This window comes from Bactrocera dorsalis, chromosome 5 (assembly GCF_023373825.1).
Source record: "Bactrocera dorsalis isolate Fly_Bdor chromosome 5, ASM2337382v1, whole genome shotgun sequence".
Lineage (NCBI taxonomy): Eukaryota > Metazoa > Arthropoda > Insecta > Diptera > Tephritidae > Bactrocera > Bactrocera dorsalis.
The window spans coordinates 63,001,017-63,025,628 of NC_064307.1; the positions used below are offsets into that span (position 1 = coordinate 63,001,017).

Here is a 24,612-nt window from a genome sequence, read left to right on the forward strand (position 1 = left end):
AGGAAGTTGTTGTATAATCAGCTGTTAGCGGTGAAATTATGACATCAACAACAACAAAAACTTTAAAAGCAATCATAATGGTAATAAAAGTATCATCTGCATTTAAGCTCGTTGGCCGGGTTTTCGTGCCAAAATCATAAAAATGCCGCAAATTCATCGTTAAATGTTATATAACGGTGTTTCTACTAGATGTAATGTTTTCTCGAGCAGTCAAGCGTGAGTTGAGGTATGTTTAGATCGTCAAAAGAGAGTTAGCTGCTGACTGATTAGATATTGCTCGCGCCAGAAAATCACTTTCGGGAAAGTCGGTGCCACCAAAGCTATAATAACTTTCACAGGTGCCTCTAGATAATAATTCATGCAAAATTTCTTGACTATATCTCGTTTAATAAGAAAAGCTTTCCATAAAAGCTTTTTATTCCGATCGTTCAGTTCATATTATCCAGTTATATGATACAATAATCCAATCTGCGGTTTTCGGATAATGCATTATTGGATTAGGCAATAATCCGTGGAAACTTTCTGAAGCTATATTGCATTATTGGATTAAACAATAATCCGTGTAAAATTTCGTAAAACTTCCTCGTCAACTGAAAAAGCTTTTCATACAAGCTCTTCATTCCGAACGTTCCGCTCCGGCAGCTACGTGCTTTAGTGATCGAAGCTCTCCTGAGTGTCGATATACTTACGTTGAGCACATAAGCTTTTTTAAAAGCTCTTTGGCAATATTTATAAAGGAAGGGATTGAAAAGTTACCGCGATCGAAGTCTCTGGAAGAGGGATAACCGTCTGAAAACTTGTAAAGTAAAGTAATTTTTACATTTTCCAAAAAATCAATAATGTATAGATCGGAATAAATATTTATACCATAACCAATCAGAGCTTTGAGAATTGGGTTTCAGTTAAAATCAAATGAATTTGCGACGGTATTTTTAAGCTATACCAAGGAGTTCTGGGCATCATATACGGGATTATTCGTGGCCTCACGAGTAACCAGTCTACTCTAACTTCAAATTAAGCTTAAAAGCTTCTGTGCTAAACAACCAAGAAAAGCTCGAAAGCTTTAAAGCCCGAAAGCTCAGCTGTTGAAGAAAGTTTTACCTTTTCTTCATTTCAAACTGGAAAAATGTCTTATAGAAAAGCAATCGGAAGTTAGATCGCCCGAAGTTAGGCGTTCAGTAAACACTCTGAATTGAAAAACAACTTGATTTACATCAAGCACTTTGCCTATTCAAAAGCCTATGTAGACCAGTGATGTTTCGCTTTTTTTCTTGAATAAAAATATGTTAAATAAATAAGAAACCAAGCCTCATAATTTACCCTTTATTAGCATTATCAAACCATTACCAAATAAGCTATTTCAAAATCTGCTTGAACATAAATAATCTTTCATATGAACTTCCTTCCTGCCAATTGTCGTCGCATTTCGCAATATTTCTTGAAAAGCTGCCTTCCACAGGCACGTCAAGGAGTGCCGCTTCCTTTTCCATTCAATCAGAAAATTGCAGTAGGCACTCAAAAAATTATGCAACTTCAAGCACTGCCACCAGCGCCTGGCTTGCATACTAAACAGCTGAGCTACAGAGTTGAGTGGTGCAGTTGGCAACGCCACACACACATGCGTTGAAATTCAAGCGACGATTCTTTGGCACAGCTGCCTATGCAGCGCTTGTACCCATTCATATTCATTCATATAAGGCGAAAAGGCAGACAGGCCGGGCAGATAGACAAGTTGGACAACAACAACAATAATAATACTGCAACGCACGTCATGCACTGCTTACGCACGCACTTAAGCACACGATTTGCATGTCGGACACGCGTTGGAGTGCGACAATGAATGGAAGAAGATGGAGGAGGAGGTGAGGTGGTGAAGAAAAATAAGTCGAATAAGAAGGAAACGAAGAAAAATAAGAAAACTTTTTCATAAACAATTGCTTGAAGTTGAATGCTCTGTGGAGTTTTTGTTTATTATTGTTGTTGTTTTCATTTACTACAATTTTTACAATTAATTTAAAATTCTTTTTTTCGCTTATATAAGATCATATGTACATATATTCATACATATGTAGTATATAATTAAAATGCCAACAAACGCTTCTTAGCATTTCCCTTTTCTGCACTTACAACAAAAGCAACAACAACAAATTAATGCTTTTGCTTAAGCTTTTCCTTAGGAAGTCTTACAGCAGGATGTCAAGCAAAATTTTCTTGAACATAAACAGACGCATACATATGTGTATATATATTTGTATATGCAGCTATACATGTATACACAAACAAACACATACATATAAAAACTCAAGCTTGTTAACTTACCCACAATGGTACGCATAAATTGCGTTTTGTGTAAACTTTTGTAAGTTGGCGTTATTTACTTGAGCGGAAGCGCATAAGTTTGCCGGTTGTTGTTGTTGCTGCTTAGTGTTTATGCCACCGATGCACGTGCACTTGCATAGGCAGACAGTTAACGCCTTCTACGATAAACATTTTGCCGTTATTTTATGACGATTTATTAATCACTTAAGTACCTGCTTAAGCACATAATTTTAGCTGTTCATTAGCCGCGGACAGAATATTTAATTAGACGGAATTAAAGGCAATATTGTTTAATTGAGTTATAAAACTTCTGTTTTGTCATTCCTAAACTTTTTTGTAAAGCTAAACATGTTCTTTGAAATCTTATGAAGGAAAAGCAAAAACCACAAAATTCAAATTTCTAATTCGAGTTTTCTTCAGTATTAGTGCTTTAGACATTGATTAACTCAAGTTTTAATTGCCCCAATTATCGTCTTATCTACTTTTTTATGAATGAGCCGTTTTTACTTTTATCAAAAAATATTAATTGCCAAACACTAATTGTGCAACAATTAACTAATTGACACAATTTAATGCTTACTTGCTTGAACTAATTGATTTTTTTTAAATAATAGTTATATGTGTTAGTTACATGCTATCTTAATTGACTCAATTAAGCTTTTAATTTGTTTTCCCCATTTTGTAATGTCTTCAAATTAGCTGCTTTATATTTACTACTTTTTGAAAATAAGACTTTTTTATTTTCTCAAGTATAAATTGTGCAACAATTAACTAATTGACACAATTTAATGTTTAGTTCTTTGAACTAATTGATTTGTTTTTAATTATAGTTATATGTGTTAGTTACATGCTATCTTAATTGACTCAATTAAGCTTTTAATTTCTTTAATTAGGCAACTCATTTTCTAATTTGTTCAAATTAGCTGTTTTATATTTATTTTAGAAAATTATAATAGTGTAATCTAAATTTAGTGAGTGTGAAGAATTAACTAATTGACTCAATTTAATTATTTTTGTCGAGTTTCAGATTTCTACGGGAAACTTTCTACTTTTTTAAAATAAGCCTTTTTTTACTTTGTCAGGCATTAATTCTGAAAAATTAACTAATTGACTCAATTTATTGCTTAATTTCCTGAACTAATTGTTTGGTTTTCAATGGTAGTTATATGTATTAGTTATATGCTACCATAATTGACTCAATTAAGCTTTTAATTTCCTTAATTTGCCAACTCATTTTCTACTTTATTCGGATTAGCAGTTTTATATTTGTTTTCAAAAATTATAATAGTGTAATCTAATTTGTAAATTTAGTGGGTGTAAATAATTAACTAATATAGCCTACTTACAAAAAAAAATAATAATTGTCTTAAGTACTAAAAAAATTACTTTGCTAGAACTCAGTTATAGTTTTTACTTAATATCCTTTCTGGTTCAAAAGTGGTATAATTCATTTAACTATATGTCTTATTTCCGCACAAGTTTAGTTTGTTTTCTTAACTCATTGATTCGGTTAAGATTCGTAAGTTTCTCTTCTAACCAACGCATTTTCTACTTTCTTATAAAGTAGACTTCTCTTTTTTAACAACAAATAGTATTTTTCTTACACCAATCCAGTTAAATTGTGTGAGTGTGAACAGTTAACTAATTGACTCAATTTACAATTTAATTTCAACGAATTGATCAACAAAGGTATAAGGTTTCAGATTTATCTCAATTAGCCAAGTCATCACCTAATTTGTAGAGGCTAATTGTTTAATCTTTGCATTCAAAAATACTAAATGCGCAAGGTAAATTGTGTGCGTGTGAACGATGCACAAATTGACTCAATTTACAATTTTTTTTGTTGAAATTAATTAACTTGTCTGAGCGCAGTACTAGTTATAGATCAAATTCATTGACTCAATTACGCTCTAAATTGTCTGCAATAACCAATGATTTTTGTATATTAAAAATGAGGCTTTTCGATTTTCAGCAAAAAATAGTATTTGTCAAAAACTAATTCTGAAAATTAAATTGAGTGACTGTGAACAATGTACTAATTGACTCAATTTACTTATTAATTTTTACAACGAATTGATTTTCTTTAGCAAAGAATTTGTTACATGTTAGATTCAATGACTCTATTAAGCCCTTAATTAACTCATTAGCCAAATTCGGATATTTTTATATAGATATAGTGGTGAGGAGTAAATGTATTTTCATTATAAGAATTAAAATGTCTTTTTTTGGTACATTACTATAAACTTTTCTTCCGACATTCTAATTCGTATATACTATATTACTACTTCAGGTATTCATTAAAAATTTCTATATATACATACATATATACATACATATGTACATTTGCAACAGCTCTATATAATATTGTATGTATGATTAGGTTCAATATATAACCTAATCTTTACAACAGCTAACACCTCCCAATCTTTTCCTTATCGTTTTTGCTACGTACATACATATGTACATCAATAAGCTTCAAAGATATCAGCGGTCTTCCCTTAGCCAAGCCTTGGCCTTGCCAGAAAGAACTGAAAATCGATAATATATAAAATAGATTGGCATAATCAGATAAAGATAAGAGGCAATACTTTCTAAACAATATACATACCTAACAGTGAATTCATATGAATCTTTTGATATACCAACAAAGCTAGAACCTGGTTAAGAGGGGAGGGGCGAAATGCCAATGTTTATTAAGCTTTTTACTTAGAATTCTTCTTATCGCAGACGTATAAACCTGTAATAAAGTACCACTAGTCGAGTGAAATTCCTAATTTTGTAAATAATGCGTAGTTTGCATAACGAAATAAAATTTGTTGTTGCTAAACAATATACGAATATCTTAAGCTAAATTAAGAATTAAGGCTTTTTAAGTGTTTCAGATAGTACACTGCTATGGCAAGTTTTCTCAGAAAACTCAGTAATTGGTAATCGTATATAATTGACTAAAAAATTAAAAGAAAAGTAAAACAAAAAAAAGTATTTATTATATATTGAATTTATTAATAATTAAAAAATTAATTACATTAAAATTAAATTAATTAATTTAAAATTAAAAAATTAATTAAATTAAATTTAATTTAAAAAATTAATTAATTTTAATTCAATTTAAAAAATTAATTAAATTTACATTAATTTAAAAAAATAATTAAATTTAATTTAATATAATTTGAATAATTTAAATTAAATTAATTAATTTTTTAATTTTTTTTTTAATTAAAATTTGTAAATTAATTTTTAACTCTTTTTGCATAAAAATATTTTGAAATTTAAATAAAAGAGCTACCCTAATATATGCATGTGAATACACTTATAACTGCCGACGGCAACACAGACTCCACACAAAATTAACAAAAAAAATGTTTTTACTTTGAAAAAAAAAAATATTGTTTTTAATTTTTATTTAATTTATTAATATATAACTCGTATTTTAATTAAAAATTTTAAATTAATTCTAATTTTTCTTTCATACAAAAATTTTTTAAATTAGAATTTTATTTAATTTTTAATTAAATTTTTTTAATTAATTTTAATCATTTTTTGCATCAAGATATTTTAAAATATACATTTAATAAATACCCTAACATATGTATGTACATATGTATGTAGATATACCTATAACTGCTGACGGCAACACAAACTCCACATATAATTAACAAAAAAAATGTTTTTACTTTGAAAAAATTAAATTTTGTTTTGGAAAAAAAAATTAATTTATATTTAATTTATTAATAAATAACTTTTAAATACATTTTAATTTAAAAAATTATATAAAATGTTTAATTAAAATTTAATTAATTTTAGTTTTTTTAATTAAAAATTTAATTTTGATAATTTTTGGTTTTTGTACAAAAATATTTTGAAATTAAAATTTAAGAACTAAATTATTTTTTTTTTTTTTTAAATAATATCACAATTAACATTAAGAGCAACCCTAATGTAACTAAATACATTCATACTTGCTGACGCCAACACTGACTCCGCAACATTTAACGAGCAACAGCATCAGTACCACAATGTTGACAAAATACATGTTCATTGATGTTTTTGTTGCACACAACGCAACAATGTGGCAGCAGTGGCTAACTGTTTACAGCGCTGTGGGTAGCGAATATGCGTTCGCTAGATTTTCTACTAACTCATTCTTAAGCGAGTTTTGAGATTTAGCAAAAACAAACAGAAAATACAAAAAACAAAAACATAGCAAAAGAAAATAAAACCAAACAAGACAAAAACAACAACAACGCTAACACGCCGGTACAATTTTTACCCACAACATGGAGCCGCACACTTACACACGTACCCATAGCTTGCAGCTGCTTTTTTGCTGCTCGCAATTTGACTACAATCAGCTGTGTTTTCGTATGACGACAGCAGCGCCAACAACAATAACAACAACAAAATTTAACGATATTTCAATCTGCGCTTTTTTTGCTGCCTTAGCGTCTTTAGCACAGCTTGTTGCCTGCTTTTTGCGTGGTTCAGCGTTTTTATTGCTTTGCAGTTGCTTTTGTTGTTCTAATGAATTTTTTTCGCAATTTTTTTCTTCAGTAAACTACTTGCTTGCAGCATGTCGGCGTTTTGCATAATTTGTTTGCAGGCGTTCTTTGTTGCTGCCTTTTGTTGTTATGCCAAATCGGGCGATTTCTCAACGAAATAGGAGCGAGAAAAAACGAAGAAACGTTTGCAAACAATTTTAATGAAAATTTAATGAAAAATGCCAGAATGGAGGACGCAATTTGCGCAAATTGCCAAGTTGTTGCGCTTTGTACCGACAAGTCACGTGTGTGTGTGGCTGTGTGGGTGCTGCGCCGCTGCTTGGGTAGTGCTGGTGGGTGTGTAAGTAGTTGGCAACGCGAGCGCTGTGCAGGCGTTTAGCATTTGCTGCGCGACAAATTCATTTGATAAATGCGTTTCTCATGTAATATTTAATTTCACATGAATTTGTATTTATTAATTGCGTTTTTTTTTCAATTATTAAAATTAACAGTTATTTGTTGAAGGTAGTGCAAAGTCAAACTGTATTTGTAAATTGGAATTTAGTTGTTGTACTGCGCAGCCGTGTGGGTTGAAGGCGTGACTGCCAAGCTGTGGTTTGTGGGTTTTAAATTAAGCGAGACAAAATTACATTTTATATTACTTTTTATATAATTTTTATTTTTGTTTTTTTTCTACTTATTTATTTTATTGATTCATTCATTAATTATATACTACCTTACTTATTAAAATTAATAGTTATTTGTTAAACGTAGTGCAAAATTAAATAAGAATCCTATTTTTATGTATTACTTTTTTATTATAATTTTTTTTTACAATTATTTTTATTTATTAAACATATTTTTTTTTATTTTTTTATAAAAATTATATATTTTTTTTAAATTTTTCAAATTTTTGTTGCAATAATAATTTTTTTATATTTGTTTTTTATTTTTTTACAATTTTTTTTTAATATTCTGTTTCTTTAATTTTATTATAATATTTTTTTTTTATTAAAAATGGATGGTTTTTTAAATTTGTTTACAATAATAATTTTTTTTTTATAAAAAATATGCGATTTTTCAAATTTTCTTGCAACAATAATTTTTTTTATATATTTTTTTTTATATATATTTTTTTATTTTTTTACAATATTTTTTTTTTTTTAATATTTTGTTTCTTTAATTTTATTATAATAATATTTTTTTATTAAAAATGTATTGTTTTTTAAATTCCTATATTACTTTTGTTTAATAAAAAATATGCGATTTTTCAAATTTTTTGCAATAATAATTTATTTTATATATACAATATTTTTTTTTTTAAATATTTTGTTTCTTTAATTTTATTATAATATTTTTTTTATTAAAAATATTTTGTTTTTTAAATTTGTTTTACAATAATTTTTTTTTTTATTAAAAATGTCTTTTTTTTGTGCAATAACTATTTTTTTATTAAAAACGTCTTATTTTTTTATTTACAGTAATGATTCTTTTAACTTTCTTTTTTGCAATAATTTTGCGCAATAATTTTGTTTTGCTTAAAGATATTTTTTATATTTTTTAAATAACATTTTTTTTATTAAAAAATTTTTTAAATTTTATTTACAATAATAATTTGGTTTTTATTAAAAAAAATCTTTAATTTTTTACGGCAACTATTTTTATTAAAATTATATCTTTTTTATTTTTTTAAAATATTTATTTTTTTAAACACTTTATTATATTTTTTTTATATATGAAATTTTTTTTTAAATAATTTTTTAATTTATTAAGCCTTCTTTATATTTTTTGTTTTTTTATAAAAATATATTTTTTTAAATATTATTTTATTAATTAAACCTTTTTTTATATCTTTTACAATAAATATTTTTTTATTAAATTTTTTTTTTTATTTTTTTGCAATAATTATTTATTTTATAAAACATATATATTTTAATATTTGTTTGGTTATATGTTATTAAATATTATTTTATTGTTTCTTCTGCTGACGAAGAAAATATTTTTCAAATAAATTTCTAAGCAGTTTAAAACAACAACAAAAATCACCTAAAATACAAATCACAAAAACAGTTTTCCCCGCTAACAATTTTTAAAGCAACAAAAGTAAAAGCCAAAACTGTAACAAATAAATGAAACTCGGTGCATATGAAAACTCGCAAAAACCAGTTTTGTTCGCAAAATATGCAAAAAAGTAAAAGAATTGGAATAAATTAAATTGGCAAGGCCGTTCAACGCCATAGAAAATCGAAATCTTATGGACACAAGTTGTTAGTTCGTGAATGTTTATTACACGTACACTCCTTTATATACATATGTACATATGTACATAAGGTACATGGTTTTGTACAAATATGTTCATACTACAACCACATTAGTAAAAGGTGATCCATTTCGAGGTTCCCTACTTTTTTAAAGAAAAAACACAGAAACTTCAAATTTATTGGGGAATGTTTATTATCATTCGAAAGAACATTCTTTGGCATTTATTTTTTGAAGATTATCTCTTTCAAATATTGGCCGCGGCTACATCTCAGATGGGCCATCCCTTAAGTCTAATTTTCTATAACATGTTCGAGCATTTCTACTGGTAACTGGCAATTGACACGCGTTTTTGCTTTGCTCCAAGGCCTGAATCGAAACAGGATTGTACGCATAGACTTTAGATTTTGCATATCCCCATAGGAAAAAGTCTAGTGGTGTGATATCACATGATCTTGGTGACTAATCGAGCGGCCCAAAACGTGAAACTATCTGCTCACCGAACTTTTCAAGAATACTTAAGGCGAAATGAAGTCGCTTGGGAAGCTTGGGGAGCGGCTTCAGTTCTTAGAAAAACTGTATTTTTTACGCTGTCAATTTAAGATCTGGACCTAAAATGCGCCAGGTCGTTCGATACATCAGTTCGAATTGCTGTGAGCGGCGCCGAATCGACCCTCCACGGTCTTCGTGTACACTCTCAGCTGCGGCTGATATATTTTCTTCACTGCGGGCTGGACTATGACCTATTTATTATTTGTTTTTTTGTGTTTTAATATTTTTTTTTTTAATTTCTTTTTACTTTGTTTTTGGAAAATGTATTCGTTTTTATTTTTTTTTTCATTTATATGTTTTTTTTTATTTTTTGTTTTTATTATTAATGTGTTTTTGTGTGTTTTTTTGTTGTTTTTGGAAAGATTTTTGTTTTCTAATTTTGTTATTTTTTTTTAATGATATTTTTTGATTTTGGAAAATTTCAATTTTTTTATATTTAATTACTTTTTTTCATTTATATTTTTTTAATGTTATTTTGTAATTCTTTTTCTTCATTGGCGTATTTTTTATTAATTTGTTTTTGTTCTTTATTTTATTGTCCATTTTCGCGACAATTAAATTCACATCGCTTGAAAGCACTGAACACATTTTGAGCAACAACTAACAATTGCCACTCGAGTAGCAGCTGCAAGCAGTTGTATAAAGAGTTGCAGCGCTTGATTCGAACTAAAGCATAAATCTGCTAATTACAGCCAATGCATAGCTAGCAACAGCAAGCTGACTTAAAATAACAACAACATTGAAAAATACATTTATGGAGTTTGTGTGCTATCGTAACTAATGAATTGTTTAAATATGTACACAAACAAACATACATACATATGTACTAGGTATATATACAATGTAGAAAAATAATTTGTGCGCTTTATTTACGACTAAATCCATTTACTTAGACTACGCGTGACAATTTTGCTGTGAATTGTTAAAGTAAATACTGGCTCTTGTTGTTAGTGGCTTTAGTTGTTCAATTCCGTTCTCAAAGTTTTTATACAAAATCAAAATATTTAATAAAATTTCAAACTTTAAACAGACGCAAAAATGATAAAATCCACTTTTTCAGCGCATAAGTCAGAATATTGTATATTTTGAAATAATTTTTAACGCATACAGGCTGTGCCATAACAACATTTAATGCTGAAAACGTTAAATAAAAATTCTTTCTTAGCTTTTTTCATTGATGCTTTCCACTTTCTTGAAAATTTCCAGTTAGTGTGCTTAATCCTCAAATTTTCACCTTCACCCACAGCTAATTGCACTGACCCATTTCTTCTTTTTTCAGAGCGTCATGCTGCATACATACAAACAAATACATTGTTTTTCCGAAAGCATCACTGATATGTCAATGTCACTTACTTGCGCGCATTTCTATTTGGTTTTGCTTTTCTTTTTAAATTTTTTTTCCTAATTCCCTTTTAATCCTCAACTAAGTTTTTCTAAGCTTGCTCACGCTTACCTAATCAATTTGAGTCGTGCTAAAAGCTGGAAATTAGAAAAGTTTTATCAAATGTCTTGAGCTTTTGACTTTCTTCTTTTTTACGCTTCGTTAAGTAGGCAAAAGTAGGCAATCAGCTAGATATTTGTTGCTAATGAGCAATAACTTGTGGATAATTAGTTGCGAGTTGGTATTTAATGGGCAGAAGCTTCTTTTTAGTCTGTGTCTAAAATTGTGGGACAAATGTCAAATTAATGTCAATAATTTCACTTCCAAATATTAATATAGGAAAGTGTTAAACTATTGACTGATTGCAGGTATAATGTGACATGCCGAGTTTGAGTCTGAATTGGGTCAATAAATTTCTTTAGGTATAAGATTACATACAATAATATTTTTCACTATTTATTGTTGTAATGGAAAGTGTTAAAGCTGTATTTAGACTGATTTGATGGCGACTTTTTTATAGTTTACAAAAGGTTTGATGTTTTTATGAAAACATGTTTTAAAAATAATTTTGTTTTATCAAAAATAATGCTCAGCTGATAGTTTAATTCTTACTAGTGACGCCTAATATTATGTAAATATGTACATACTTTTACCTCATACTTATACTCTTTCTTAACTATCCATTATTTGCAACAAAAAAAATATTTTGTTCTCACTTTCCATTTGCATTCTCATTCTTAAATGTGCGCATTCGTGCCAACATTTGCTCTTCAATACGATTATATGCATACCTTTAGGCGCATTTACCTTTTGTGAGACAATTTGCTGTCCGACAATTGGAAAATTCTGCAGCAATGTGTTATACAAGTGCTTAAAAATAGTAAACAAGAAAAGCAAAGAACTTGAAGGCGCTGCGAAAGTGTGCTTAAGACGTGACATACATTTAGGCGTCTAACAGCATAGTCTGCAGAATTGATTATATTGATTTTATAATATATTATTTGCTGATGTTATATTATATGTGTTGAGAGCGAAGAAATTAAAGCGATTTTAAATTATTATTTAAAAAACTAAGTATTTTTAATTAAATTATAATTAAAGGTGACTAAAAAAATTAAGTAGAAGAAATGAAAATTTTAATTAAAATTTACTCTGGATCAAAAATTAAAGTTAAAAGTATAATTAATATTAAAAAAATATATATTTAAAATAAAAATAAAATCAAAATGAAAAAAAATAACTAAAAATATAATTAAAAAAATTGAAATGAAAAATATAATTAAAAAAATTAAAATAAAAAATGTAATTAAAAAATGAAAATAAAAAACATAATTAAAACAAAAATCAAATTAAAATGAATATTGAAAAAATCACAATTAAAATTAGAATTAAATTAAAATTATACTTAAATTAAACTTAAATTAAACTTAAATTAGTATTGAAGATATTAAACTCAAAATTAATATTGAAAAAGTTAAAATCAAAAATGAATTTAAAATTCAAATTAAAACAAAAAAATCAAAACTGAAAATTAAAGAATAAGTTATTAAAATGAAAGCTAAAAAATTAATTAATTAAAATTAAAAAAAAAAACGGAATAAATTAATTTCAATCATAATAATTAACAAAAATAGTTAATTATAAAATTAAAATTTAGATAAAATTGATTTAATTTTTAGATAAAATTTAATTTTTTTATATAAACAAAAATTAAAATCAAAATGAAACTAAAACTAAACTGAAATAAAACTTAAAATAATGTAGAAAAAATTAATAACAAAATTAAAATTTTAAATAAAACAAAAATAAAATTAAAATTCATACTGAAAAAACTAAAATAAAAAAAAATTTAAATTAAAATTTAAATTAAAAAAAAATTAATTTATTAATTAAATAATTAAAATTTAAATAAAAACCAAAATTAAAATCAAAATTAAATTTAAATTTTATGTATTCAAATTGAATAAAAAAATTATTAAAATAATTAAAATTCACCTACGGTCATAGACCTTTATATTTATATTTTTTTTAATATTTATTTTTTCGTATTATATAATTAATAAATTTTTTTTACTATTTTTTCAGGTAAATATTACGCTAACAAATGCAAAAAATTATAAATTTTAAAACGCCATTAAATTCGCACGAATTTCAAATGACCCGATAGGTAAGTACATTTACTGCTTTATTGTTATTTTCTTTTTTTTTTGTGTTTTTGGGTGTTGCAAAGGAACCGGTCGTCAGCTATTTAGTGACGTTTGTTATTGTGGCTGGTTATACGCCAACATACAGTGTAAAGCAGCGAGAAACGCCAAACACTTAATTTTCCCACATGAATTTAGTGTCATGTACATAATATTGTCACATACATATGTATATTTGCATGGGTATGGTCATATATACATATACATATGTACATACTTATACAATACTTTGTTCCTATGATAAAAAAATGTTGGGGTCGATTGCTTTGACTTAATGCTTCATAGCTCAGTTGACGCCTAGCGCGGCCTAACAAATCGCACTCTTCAAACATATGTACATACCTACAAACATATATACGTATAATGCTGCCTGGCCAATGCTTTGGCCCTCCTTGCTTAGCCTCATAGCGGCATGCTTCGCTACTTATTGCAAACATTTACCGGCGGCAGCTGTTCTCATTGCATTGTTCAGCCCAACGGCGCACGTTACGTACATTTCCTATGCTTTTCCATTATATTTTTTTGCTCGCGTGCACTCCACTTTATTTATTGCATATGCATTTTTGAAGTATTCTATATTTTTTTTTTTGGTACGCTGTGCGCCTAGTATTCTTAAGTACGCGCCAGCACCGGCACCGATTTGCGCAAACAAACAAGCAAATGATAAATAAAGGTACGGGCTGTGCCAAATGCCTGGCAAACACCAAATATGTACATATTTATGCGCTTGTAAGCCTTTGGGCGGTGCAAAAAACACACTTACGTCATTTTGGACTTTAGCTGTATAGTTGGAACAAAAAAACTATCTCATTCGATGTGTGCTTGTGCACGGGCGGGGACTGTTTGTAAATATGTCTTGGAGTGTATGTGGTATAGTTCTATGTTTGGCAAGGTTGAACAAGGTAAACCGGCCGCCGGGGCGTTTGATAAAATCCAGAGAAATCACCTATGTACATACATGTATGATACATAGTATAGTAAATGGAAATAAACTTGAAAGAAGAAAATTTAATTTTGTTATATAATTCGTTAAAATTGTAATTAAAATTAAATTAAAATTAATATGAAACAAAATAAAATCAAAATTAAAATTAGAATTGAGATTTTAGTTAAATTAAAATTTAAGTTAAAAATAATTTAAAATAAAAACAAAAATTAAAATTAATATTAAACAAAGTAAATTGAAAATTAAATTAAAATTGTAATTAAAATTAAAATCAAAAATTAATATTAAGCAAAATAGAATCAAAATTTTAATTAAAATTGAAAAATTATAATTAAATAAAAAATATTTCTGAAATTAAAATTAGAATTGAGATTGTAGTTAAATTAAAATTAAAATTAAAAAAAAATTAGATTTGAATAAATTAAAATGAAGTTGAATTTAAAATAAAAATTAAATTAATACTGAAAATAAATTAAATTAAAATTAACTTGACACTAAAATTAAAGTTATAAATATAATTAAAATTAATCAAAAATAAATAACGTTAAGAAAAAAAATTAATTAATTAAATAAAATATTAAATTAAATTAGCAGTATTTTAAATATTTAAAAATTTTAAATATTAAATAATTATAATAATCAAAATTAAAGTAAAAAATAAATTTAAAAAAAAATTAAAATGAAAAGAAATTAAAATTAAAATAAATTAAAATATTGAGAAAAAAATTAATGATAAAAATTAAAAAAAAGAAATTAAAATTAAATTGATTGTGATACTACAATGAAAACTGTAATTATAATTAAATAAAAAATAATAATTTATTAAATTTAGTCAAACGTTAAATTAATTAAAAAAATATTAAATAAATTAGCAGTAATTTGATTTTAAAAAATAAATTGAAATAATTAATAAAATTTAAATTGAAAATTGAATTAAATAAATTAAATTGAAAATAAAATCAAAATTAAATTGAAATTAAAAATTAAATTAATTAAAATTAAAATGTAAAAAATTAAAATTTAATTAATTAAATGTAAAAATAAAATTAAACAAAAGTAAATTAAATTAATTTAGTTAAAAAAATTTAAAATTAAATTAAAATCCGAATTAAATTAAAATTGAAAATAAAATAATTAAATAATTATAATTAATTAAAATTATTAAATTAATTAGTTATTAAATTAATAAAATTAATATATTTAGTTAAATAAAATTAATATTAAATTGAAATTAAAATTAAAATTGAAATAGAATCAAAATTAAATTGAAATGTTTAGAAATAAAATTAAACAAAATCATTAATTAAAATTAGATATGTAAAAAAATTAATAAAATTTAAATTAAATTAATTATAATTAAAATTAAGCAAAAGTAAATTAAATTAATTTATTTAAAAAAAATTAATTAATTAATTAAAAAAATTAAATTTAATTAGCAGTCATTTAGATATATCAAAAATATGCAAAATTTCACATATATCGAAAAAAACAACAAATATTCCATTTTACACTTTACGCTTTTCATTATTTTTCTTATCTCATTCCGTCATTGGTATTAACACATGTTCTTACTCAGCAACTATTAAGCGGATTACTGTATCAAATAAGGCAGCTATTGTGGTGAAACAGCTGACCAAAATGTGAGCGAATAATGTCGTTATCAGAAATGGCGATAAATTCTTGTTTGTGTTGTTTTATTTCGCTATTTTAAGCAAATTGAGTGCAATATTTGCGACACTTGGAACAACAAGAGCAAATGTGTTTGTGTCAACAGTAATTAATGGCAATTGTTTTATGGGAGAATAAAAAAAATTTAAAAAAAATAGATAAACTAAGAGGAAAAACAAAATCTACAAGCGAAAGAGAGTCAAAAAGAGGGAAGAAAAAATAAAAAATAAAAAAATATGAAATACAAATGGAAAAAGGAAATGAGAGCAAGAGAAGTAAGTAAAAGAATTGTTATGAAAGTCAGCTACTTTGAGGTCTGAAAAACGCATGAGGATTCCTCTACCTTGAAGTTTATTAGCAAAAGTATTAGTTTTTGCAATTTTCAATAAAATTTTAATACTGTTTTTCAAAGCCGTAAAAATAAAAGTGCACATAACCTCAATTCAGCAACTAGCCAAGACACTAAAGCGCTAATAAAGCGCAATTGGTGAGTTGCCCTTTTCAAGCAAGTACCATTCTAATTTCTTACTGCTTTCCAGCCCAATTAATTTTCAATTACCCAGCGCTAGCACCAGCAAGAACAAAATAAAAATTCTAAAGCAAATTATATTACCAACAACAACAGCTGCACTTAGGAGGCAAGTAAACTTAAGTCTTCTAACTTAGTTACTGCATTTAAAAAAAAAACTTCTTGCTGCCTTTCGCTTAACTCCTTTTTTTCATACATACCTTATTTATTACCCGGTTTTATAGCAGCAACGAAAAGTGCTCACTTTACAGCACGTTCTCATCCATCAGGAGCGAAAATAAGACGCGTGCTTCACTACTTCCTGCTGGCTATTTCTAGCCATATTTTTGTGCCTCTCAACTTTATGCTTTTGCCTACTCGCGCTACTTGCTTTTATTTTTTGTAAGCAGTTACACTCAAGTTATTACTTTTTTGTTGTACATAGTCGCTACATAAATAGATTTGTTTATAATTTCCGGTTTTATGGTTGTCCAGGTAACCACCAAATTGTAGTAATAATAATAAAAGCTAGCAACAACAAAATATTGCCACCTTAAATCAACTATTGCGGCATAATACTTTTAGTATTTATTACAGCGTTGGCAGGCATTGTCCTCTCATTGGCCTTCGACTGCCTTCCAGAAGGTGCAACTGCTTAAGTGGCGGCTACCGAGTGTCTGGTGAATGTACGAATTATCATAATCAATTTGATCAGCGTTTACTTGTCAGTTCGGTCATTAAACCAATTGTAAAGCATTCGGTTAATAAGCTCAAAATGTTTAAGAAATAACTTTATAAATTACAGCCATTACAGTTGGCTGAGTGCTAAATTGATAAATGCCAGGCTCGGTTGAGATATCGTGGCTGTCATCATGAGAAAGGATGTCCAAATATGGCTGGACTGATTTTTCTAAAGTTGCTAGGAGAGACTGAGATCGCTTTTCTTATATACTGATATGAGCTTCTTGGAACCCACAGTTAAATTTATGGATGCTTGAGTTTTCTCAACAGCGTTTTAAATATCTCAGACCAATCCTGAACAGTATACTTTACAAAAAAATCCAGGGCTTAAACCCATATTTCCTCGTCTTGGCCATCTTTATTTTGTTGTTTTTTCTGTTCGGTATTTTGTTGTCTCCGCTTCAAGTCGCTATCTCCTCAGGTTGTACCAGTTGCCCTTTAAGAACCCCCACGCGAAGGTTTACACAAGTTCCCATAAGGACGTGAAGGTTTACACAAGTCCTTATGGGAACTTGTGTTTAGATCCGGGTTCAGGATCTCGTCTCAACTGAACCTGTACCGCCAAAAAATTATGGCAGCGTGCATTGAACGTACTTGATTACCTGCCATAAGTTTTAACGAGACGTAGGTGAGAACAGTATTAGCCTTTTAGCCATTTCGGTAAGATGTCACTTTTACCTACTGAGGTGATAGAATACTGTCCTCCTTTATCAAATTAATCTGTTTTGGGTTTCCAGTATGTACACCATAATCAGAATCATACTGGCCTCATTTCTGACGGGCGCTTGCCCAGGGTTTTTCGTTGTCGTCTGTGAAAATTTGGTGCTGATCGCAGTATTGTTCCCTCGGCGCTTTGTTACCCTCCTTTCGTGGGTATATTCTTCCTCGGTGCAGTCCCGGTGGCGGTTGTGGACGCTTATTTAAAAGCGGTATCTTCTCGCGGGACGTATTATCATTCTCAGGTCTTGGTCAGGTTTATAAACATTTTTCAAGCTGAGGGATATGCCATTATGGCAAACAGTTTACCGATTCTTCTCGTAAAAACGCAGCGGCAACCGGGGCAGTAGGTCCAGAGGCTTTCTTTGCTGTGAAGCCGACACATTATGAGAGGAACTAAGGAAAGCAAAAAGTGCTGAGTTTCGTCAGGTGAACTGTTTCTGGGAAAGTTCGATACAAAACAGTTCAAGAGAATAAGTGCTCTTCCCAGGAACAAAATAAAGCAGATTATATAGGTCACTGAAGGCTCGGGTGTCATTTGCAAAGGTTAGGTTACTCTTCCAAAGGAAGAAATTATGGCGGGTAGTGGAATTTTAAATAGGTATCTGAAGGCTAAGTTGTCATCAGGTCATATTAAGTTTCTGTTCCAACGAGCTGTGTTGTTTCTTCGACCAAAGTACAGAGACTCACACTCTTTGATTGCCGCGCAATCGCAAGAACAAGCCGCCAAGGTTTCAGACGATAGAATTCTGTGAGAAAACACATCACTAACATTAACCTTGAAGCTTTACTAATTCTTTTTGATTCAACTGAATTCAATGAATTGTTGTGATAGTAGGAGAAAACACATTAGGCCACAGGTCGCAGTACATTCTTCAGCTCGAATCTATCCAGCTAAAAAAGAGAAATTCAATTAAATATATCTAGGTTTCTACTAAACAGCCACTGATAAGTACCGCAACTAGGATTTTATTGGATGTGAGTCAACAAAATATAATAGCAAGATTTCTCAAAGCTCAGAGATGAATAAAAAAAAAAAGATATGAGCCTTACGCGGACAACACGCTTTTCATGTTAAGAAATTTAAGAGAGAAAACTGATGATCTGTTATACTGAAGCCCCCACTCTCGATAATTTAATGAAGAAATATCCCAACATATTTTAGGTTTCAACATCTAAATTTTCAAGATTTCAAGTTTCACCTGAAAACAGTCAGGCAGACGATATTATGCAAAATTGAAAGCCTGACAACTCGCGAGTTCAACTGGTTTGGACCCTGCCACAGAGTTTACTAAATTTTTTCATACTTTTAAGCGCTTTTTCTATACTTTTCTCAAAATAAAATATTTTCCAAAGCAATTCAACATTTCTGTAAAAAATTCATTCTTTGCTTAGACAAACTACCATAAGTATGGTTGCTCAACTACTTATTTTGCCGACCTTTTTCTTTTCATTTTCCCCAACTTTTTTTAATCTTTTTTTTTTACCACTTTTCACAGCGGCTACCTTGTATTTGCTTAGTTTCTTTTCTTGCTGCGCTCAGTTTCTTTGCCGGCTTTGTGCAACTAACTTTCTTAGAGCAACGCCAGCGGCTTTGCTACTCACATTTATGCTTGTATACCGTAACTGCGTCGTGCAATGAGCACCCAGAGCCATTACCCTGCCACTAATGCCTCACGGTAGACACAACTCACGCTACACAGCACCCCACCCACCAGCGCGTCACCACCACAAGTCAACCTAACTGGCCGGCTGGTTGACTGGCTACTCGTTTCGCCCGGTTCCCAGTTCTTTTGCTTTTTCCATTTGTTTGGTTCGCTCACCAGCGCTACACTGTGGCGTCGCCAGGCCAACGCCGCTCAGACTGTGTTCAACTCTGGCCGCGTAAACATTACTCGTTGCTCTGCACGCTCGACTCGCCGTATGCATACGATCAACGCTTCGCACGGCAAACGGTTCGTTGTGGATATCGTGTTTTTCATGCGATTGTAAAAGAAAATATACGCCGAGCGAGTTTTATTATTATTAGTGTTGTTTTTTTTTGCGGTTTGCATTGCGCCTGCTTGTTTCGTGCGTGTGCTTGTTATTATTGTCGTATTTTTGCGCTGCAAATTTGAAAATATAATTTTTGCATTTTTCTTGTTCTTTTTTTTGTGTTTTGTGGTTGTCATTTTGACCCCCACAACGCATGCCGGCAACAACATTATGTACCCAATCGCATTAAATACTTAAGTGCACTTGTAGTACACGGCTAGTGCAAATTGTTGTTGTTGTTATTTCCGTTTTTGTGCAACGTAAAGCATATACATATAATTCCAGCGCTGTCTGGGTAGAGGGCAGGAGTGGCATCGCCGCCGCCTCCGCCACCACCAGCATGCTATAGCCTAGACTGCGCCGTCGGTCAACAATGCCAAATCGCGCGTCGTTGGCAACGCGTGTACAACGAAAGCGTCGCCATGCTTTCCTTCTTCCTAATCCGCTTATCTTGAAAATGACTACTTTCGTTAATTTTGCTGGCAAATTAAACCTAAATGTTGGTTAGTGTGTGCTTTTGCTTTGCTATAACTGCAAAAGGCCGTGGAAAAAATGAAATTTGTAAATAAATAACTGTGTGTACAAAGTTGAAAATTGTGTAAAATAAAAGTAAGTAAAAAGGGTGAAAATAATTGTGCTTGTGTTTGTTTGTATAAAACAAAAAGAAAATAAATAAATAAATATAGAAATTTGGCTATGCTAATTTGAAAAATTAGTAAATTGTGTGAAAATGAGTGAAAGGTGCAAACTGATAATGACCGACATGCTGAAAACTGGCAGTTAGACGAAAGCGAAAAGTAAATAATGAAAATATAAATATAATATATATAAGCAAAAACGGACATTTTAATTAAAAAATAATAATAATAATATAAAAAAATCAGTAAAAATAAATCAATTAAGAAAATTAAAATGAAGTAAAATATATATTAAAAATTAAAAAAAAAATTGAAAATTATAAAAATTATTAAAAAATATTAAAAATTTTAATAAAAAAGTAAATAAAAATAAAATTAATATTAAAAAATAAAAACTAATTAAAAAAAATTAAAAAAAAAAAAAATTTAATAAAAATTAAACAATATATTAAATAAAAAAAAATAAAAATTAAATAAAATAAAAATATAATAAAATAAAAAAATTATAATTAAAACAGTAAACAAAATAAGGCAATAAAGTTAATTTTCAAAAATTAAAAAATTAAAAAAATTAAAATTAATTAAAAAAAAATAAAAATAAAATAATTAAAATTTAAATAAATAAAATATATCTATGTATATGTATATATTATGCAAAGCAAAAAAAATAAATAAATGTATAAAAACATCTATTTCAAATCTATAAAAAATTTAAAATTAGAAACGATTACGAAAAATAAGCTACATAAAATTAATATTAAAGATTTAATTAATTAAAAAAAATTCAAATTATCTAAAACGTTGAAATAAAATAAAATAAAATATTTGTGAATTAAAAAGTTTAAACAAAACTGAAAAATTAAAATTAATTAAATACCAAAAAAATTAAATTAATTAAAAATTAAAAAAACAGTGAAAAAGAATAAAATATGTAAATATTAAAAAAAAAAACATAAATTTTAAATATAAAAAATATTAAAAATTTACGAAATTTAAAAAATAATTAAAAATTAATATTAAATAATTTGTTTTTATTATTAAGAGTTATTTTTTATTATTTTTTTTTATATTTTTTTATTTCATTTTTAATTTTTAAATCTGGTAATATAGATTTAAAATTGTTTAACATTAATTAATTAACTGACTGCCCATAATTAATTAATGATAAAAAAATTTAAATTAATTAAATAATTAAAAAAACAGATATTAAATAAAAAATTGAATGTTTAACAATTGAAACTTAAAACTAAATGGAAAAAAATAATTTAATTCAAAAATTAAGAGAATAAAATAAAATAAAATAAAATAAGTAATCATTCAAAAATCATAAATCTAGAAATTAATACATAAAATTAAAAAAAATTAATAAATGAATAATAAAATTATTTTTGAATAATTGTTAAATTTCAAAAAAATAAAGTTAAAAAAAAGAAAAAAAAATATAAAATAAAAAAAATACAATAAAAAAAAATAAAATAAAATAAAATAAAAAAAAATAAATAAATTTAAAATATCGAAAAAATTATTAGAGTAAAAAAATCTATTAAGATTCAAATATAGAAATAAAACGAAAATATATGAATTACAAAAAACAAAAAAATGAAAAAATAAAATAAAAAAATATAATAAAAATATTCAAAATGAATAAGTGAACAAAAAAATAAAATAAATTAATATATTTTTTTTTAATATAAAGTAGTAGAAATATAAATTCAATTAACAAATCAAACCAAAAACAATTAAAGAATACAAATAAATAACAAGAAAAGTAAACAAAGTGAAATGAAACTAAACTAAAAATTGATAAGAAATGAATTTTTATAATTACAATAACAATAACAATAAAAAAATTGTCATCAGTGCTTTATGACATTTCTTTCTTGCTGCTTTTTGTACTCGTCTTTCCGCTGTCATATAACAATCTTTATTATTAAAGCTGCAAACAAGCGCTGTGCCAAAAATTTTGCAAACAAATCTACATGTATTAGCCGGAAATGCTGTTAAATATAGTACATACATATATACATATGTACATATGTGCTGAAAATTTGTGTTTTTCTAAATAAGAAAATGAATAATGCACGTTTATAGTGAAAAGTCTTGAGTTTTGCTGACAGTATGTGCAGAGTTTGCATTAGCCATAAAAATGTTGCTTGTCTTACGTAAGTTGGCTGCAGATAATAAAAGTGGTGATTAATTCAAATTGTGTATATAAAGTTGTGCCCAAAGATGATGCGGAAATTTTGAAGAAATTTTGTGCAAAATTGAGTGTAATTTATTTTTACTATTTGGGGATTTAAAATAGAAAATAATTTTTTTTTGGATTAACAAATAATTAAAAGAAGCTGAAATGTAAACTTCGGCTGCACCGAAACTCTAATACCCTTCAGTGTTGCATTTCTGATGGTATAAAGTTTATAGAAAGGTCTTTATGTTGATTTTGATCGATCAGTTTGTATGGCACCAATATGCTATATCTGAAAAATATTTCCGGTGATTCTAGTATTGTATTGAGGAATTATATGTACGAAATTTCGTGAAGATATCTTGACAAATAAAAAAGTTGTCCATACAAGATCGTGATTTTTTTATCAGTTTGTATGGCAGCTATATCCTATACTAGCCCGATCTGAACAATTTGTTGGGAGACTATAGGGCTGTCTTGGACAATAATATGTGCCAAGTTTTGTGAAGCTATCTCATCAAAAAAAAAAAGTTGTCTATACAAGAACTTGATCTTGATCGATCAGTTTGTATGGCAGCTATATGCTATAGTGGTTCGATTTGCACAATTTATTTATATATCATAGCACAGTCTTGTATAATAATATATACCAAGTTTTGTTAAGATATCTTATCAAATAAAAAAGTTTTCCAAACAAGAACTTAATTTTGATTGATCAGTATCTCAGACTATAAATTAGAATAAAGATGATTAAAGCAAAAAGCAAAAACAATGTCAATTATTTTTAATTTATTGCTCATAGCCTCTCATTTGCTTCGAAAAATTAATTTTCCAACAAAAACGTTGTATATAAACAACTCATTTGAGTGATCGCACCGCTCGCACTGACATACGGACGCCATAAAATTCTGCAAAATTTCGCTCAATACTAGCGAAAAATTATTTTTAAATTTCATGCGACTGAAATGCTCTATTATTTTTCAATACACTTTTCAATACTGACTTTTGTTTACACAAGCGCAAAATTCCTAGCGAATTCTCAAACAAACAGATGCTCACAGCAAGTCTTTTGTTTACTTCGCTGCCGATCGTTAAAAGTGATCGTACAACTTATACACATACATACATACATACAAACATCTGTGCGTTGAAAGCATAGCAAAAGAAATGATTCTTACAGCGGCGCTCCTTGACGATTCGGCATGTAGTAAATATGTACTTAAATAATTTACGAGCATAGAACTCACTCAGAACGCTTACAGGCGCACATACATATGTACATATGTATGTACTTCCAAGTAGTCAATAGCCACTCGCCTCCCATTGATATAAAGTGCGGCCGCGTTGGGGGTTGCATGAACGCCTCAGCTCAATACGAAACCGCTAAAAAAACAACAACAACAAGTACAAACGCGACTGACTTCCACTGACTCTCCTACACGCCGCTCTGGATGGCAGGAGGGTGTGCTGTGTTTTAATGTTTGCTTTTGTGTGTGTGTGTGTGAGTGGCCTGCCTTATTCTGTCTTGGCGACGCACAGCTGGTTTTCCTCACAGTCGACTGACTAATGTACATTTGTATGTATAGCATACAATAGTTAGTAGCGTTCTGTTTACGCTCGCGTGCTCAGCGTTCGTCCATTTGGCCGTGAATCAGTTTTGAGATCGCATTTTCGAAGATCAAACGTGCAGATCGGCGGGTGATTTTTAAACGAAAAATTATTGGAAAAATATTTTTTTTCCGTTTACTGTGCGGCGCTGTGGGAAAATATTGTAAATATTTCTGTTAGTGTTTTGTGGCTGTTGTAAAGTAAATAGAAAAGCTCAAAGCAGGCTGAAGTTGGGGGAGGAAAACATTTTGTGTGAAGGAAAAAGTGTTGTGAACTACAGAAAAAATAATTTGTACGAGGAAAAATTGTAACAAAAATAAAAGCTATTTTTCCGAAGAAAAATTGCAACAAAAATAACAACTATTTTTCCGAAG

The 24,612-nt window shown here is 28.2% G+C and overlaps 1 protein-coding gene across 25 annotated transcripts in view; it reads left to right on the forward strand.

Moving 5' to 3' along the window:
- The window catches only part of LOC105224032 (rab11 family-interacting protein 3), a 163,410-nt gene that overhangs the window by 91,433 nt on the left and 47,365 nt on the right, over positions 1 to 24,612 (forward strand). For 2 of the 25 annotated variants that reach the window (XM_049457184.1, XM_049457187.1), the window contains exon 1: positions 19,172 to 20,416. The exons of 18 other annotated variants lie outside the window; for them this stretch is intronic. The gene's annotated coding sequence lies outside the window, so the exon portion shown is untranslated. Of the gene's footprint in view, positions 1 to 19,170; positions 20,417 to 23,374; positions 24,414 to 24,612 lie in introns of those variants that run through there. 5 more of the 25 variants (XM_049457186.1, XM_049457188.1, XM_049457190.1 and 2 more) reach the window with 4 other exon arrangements.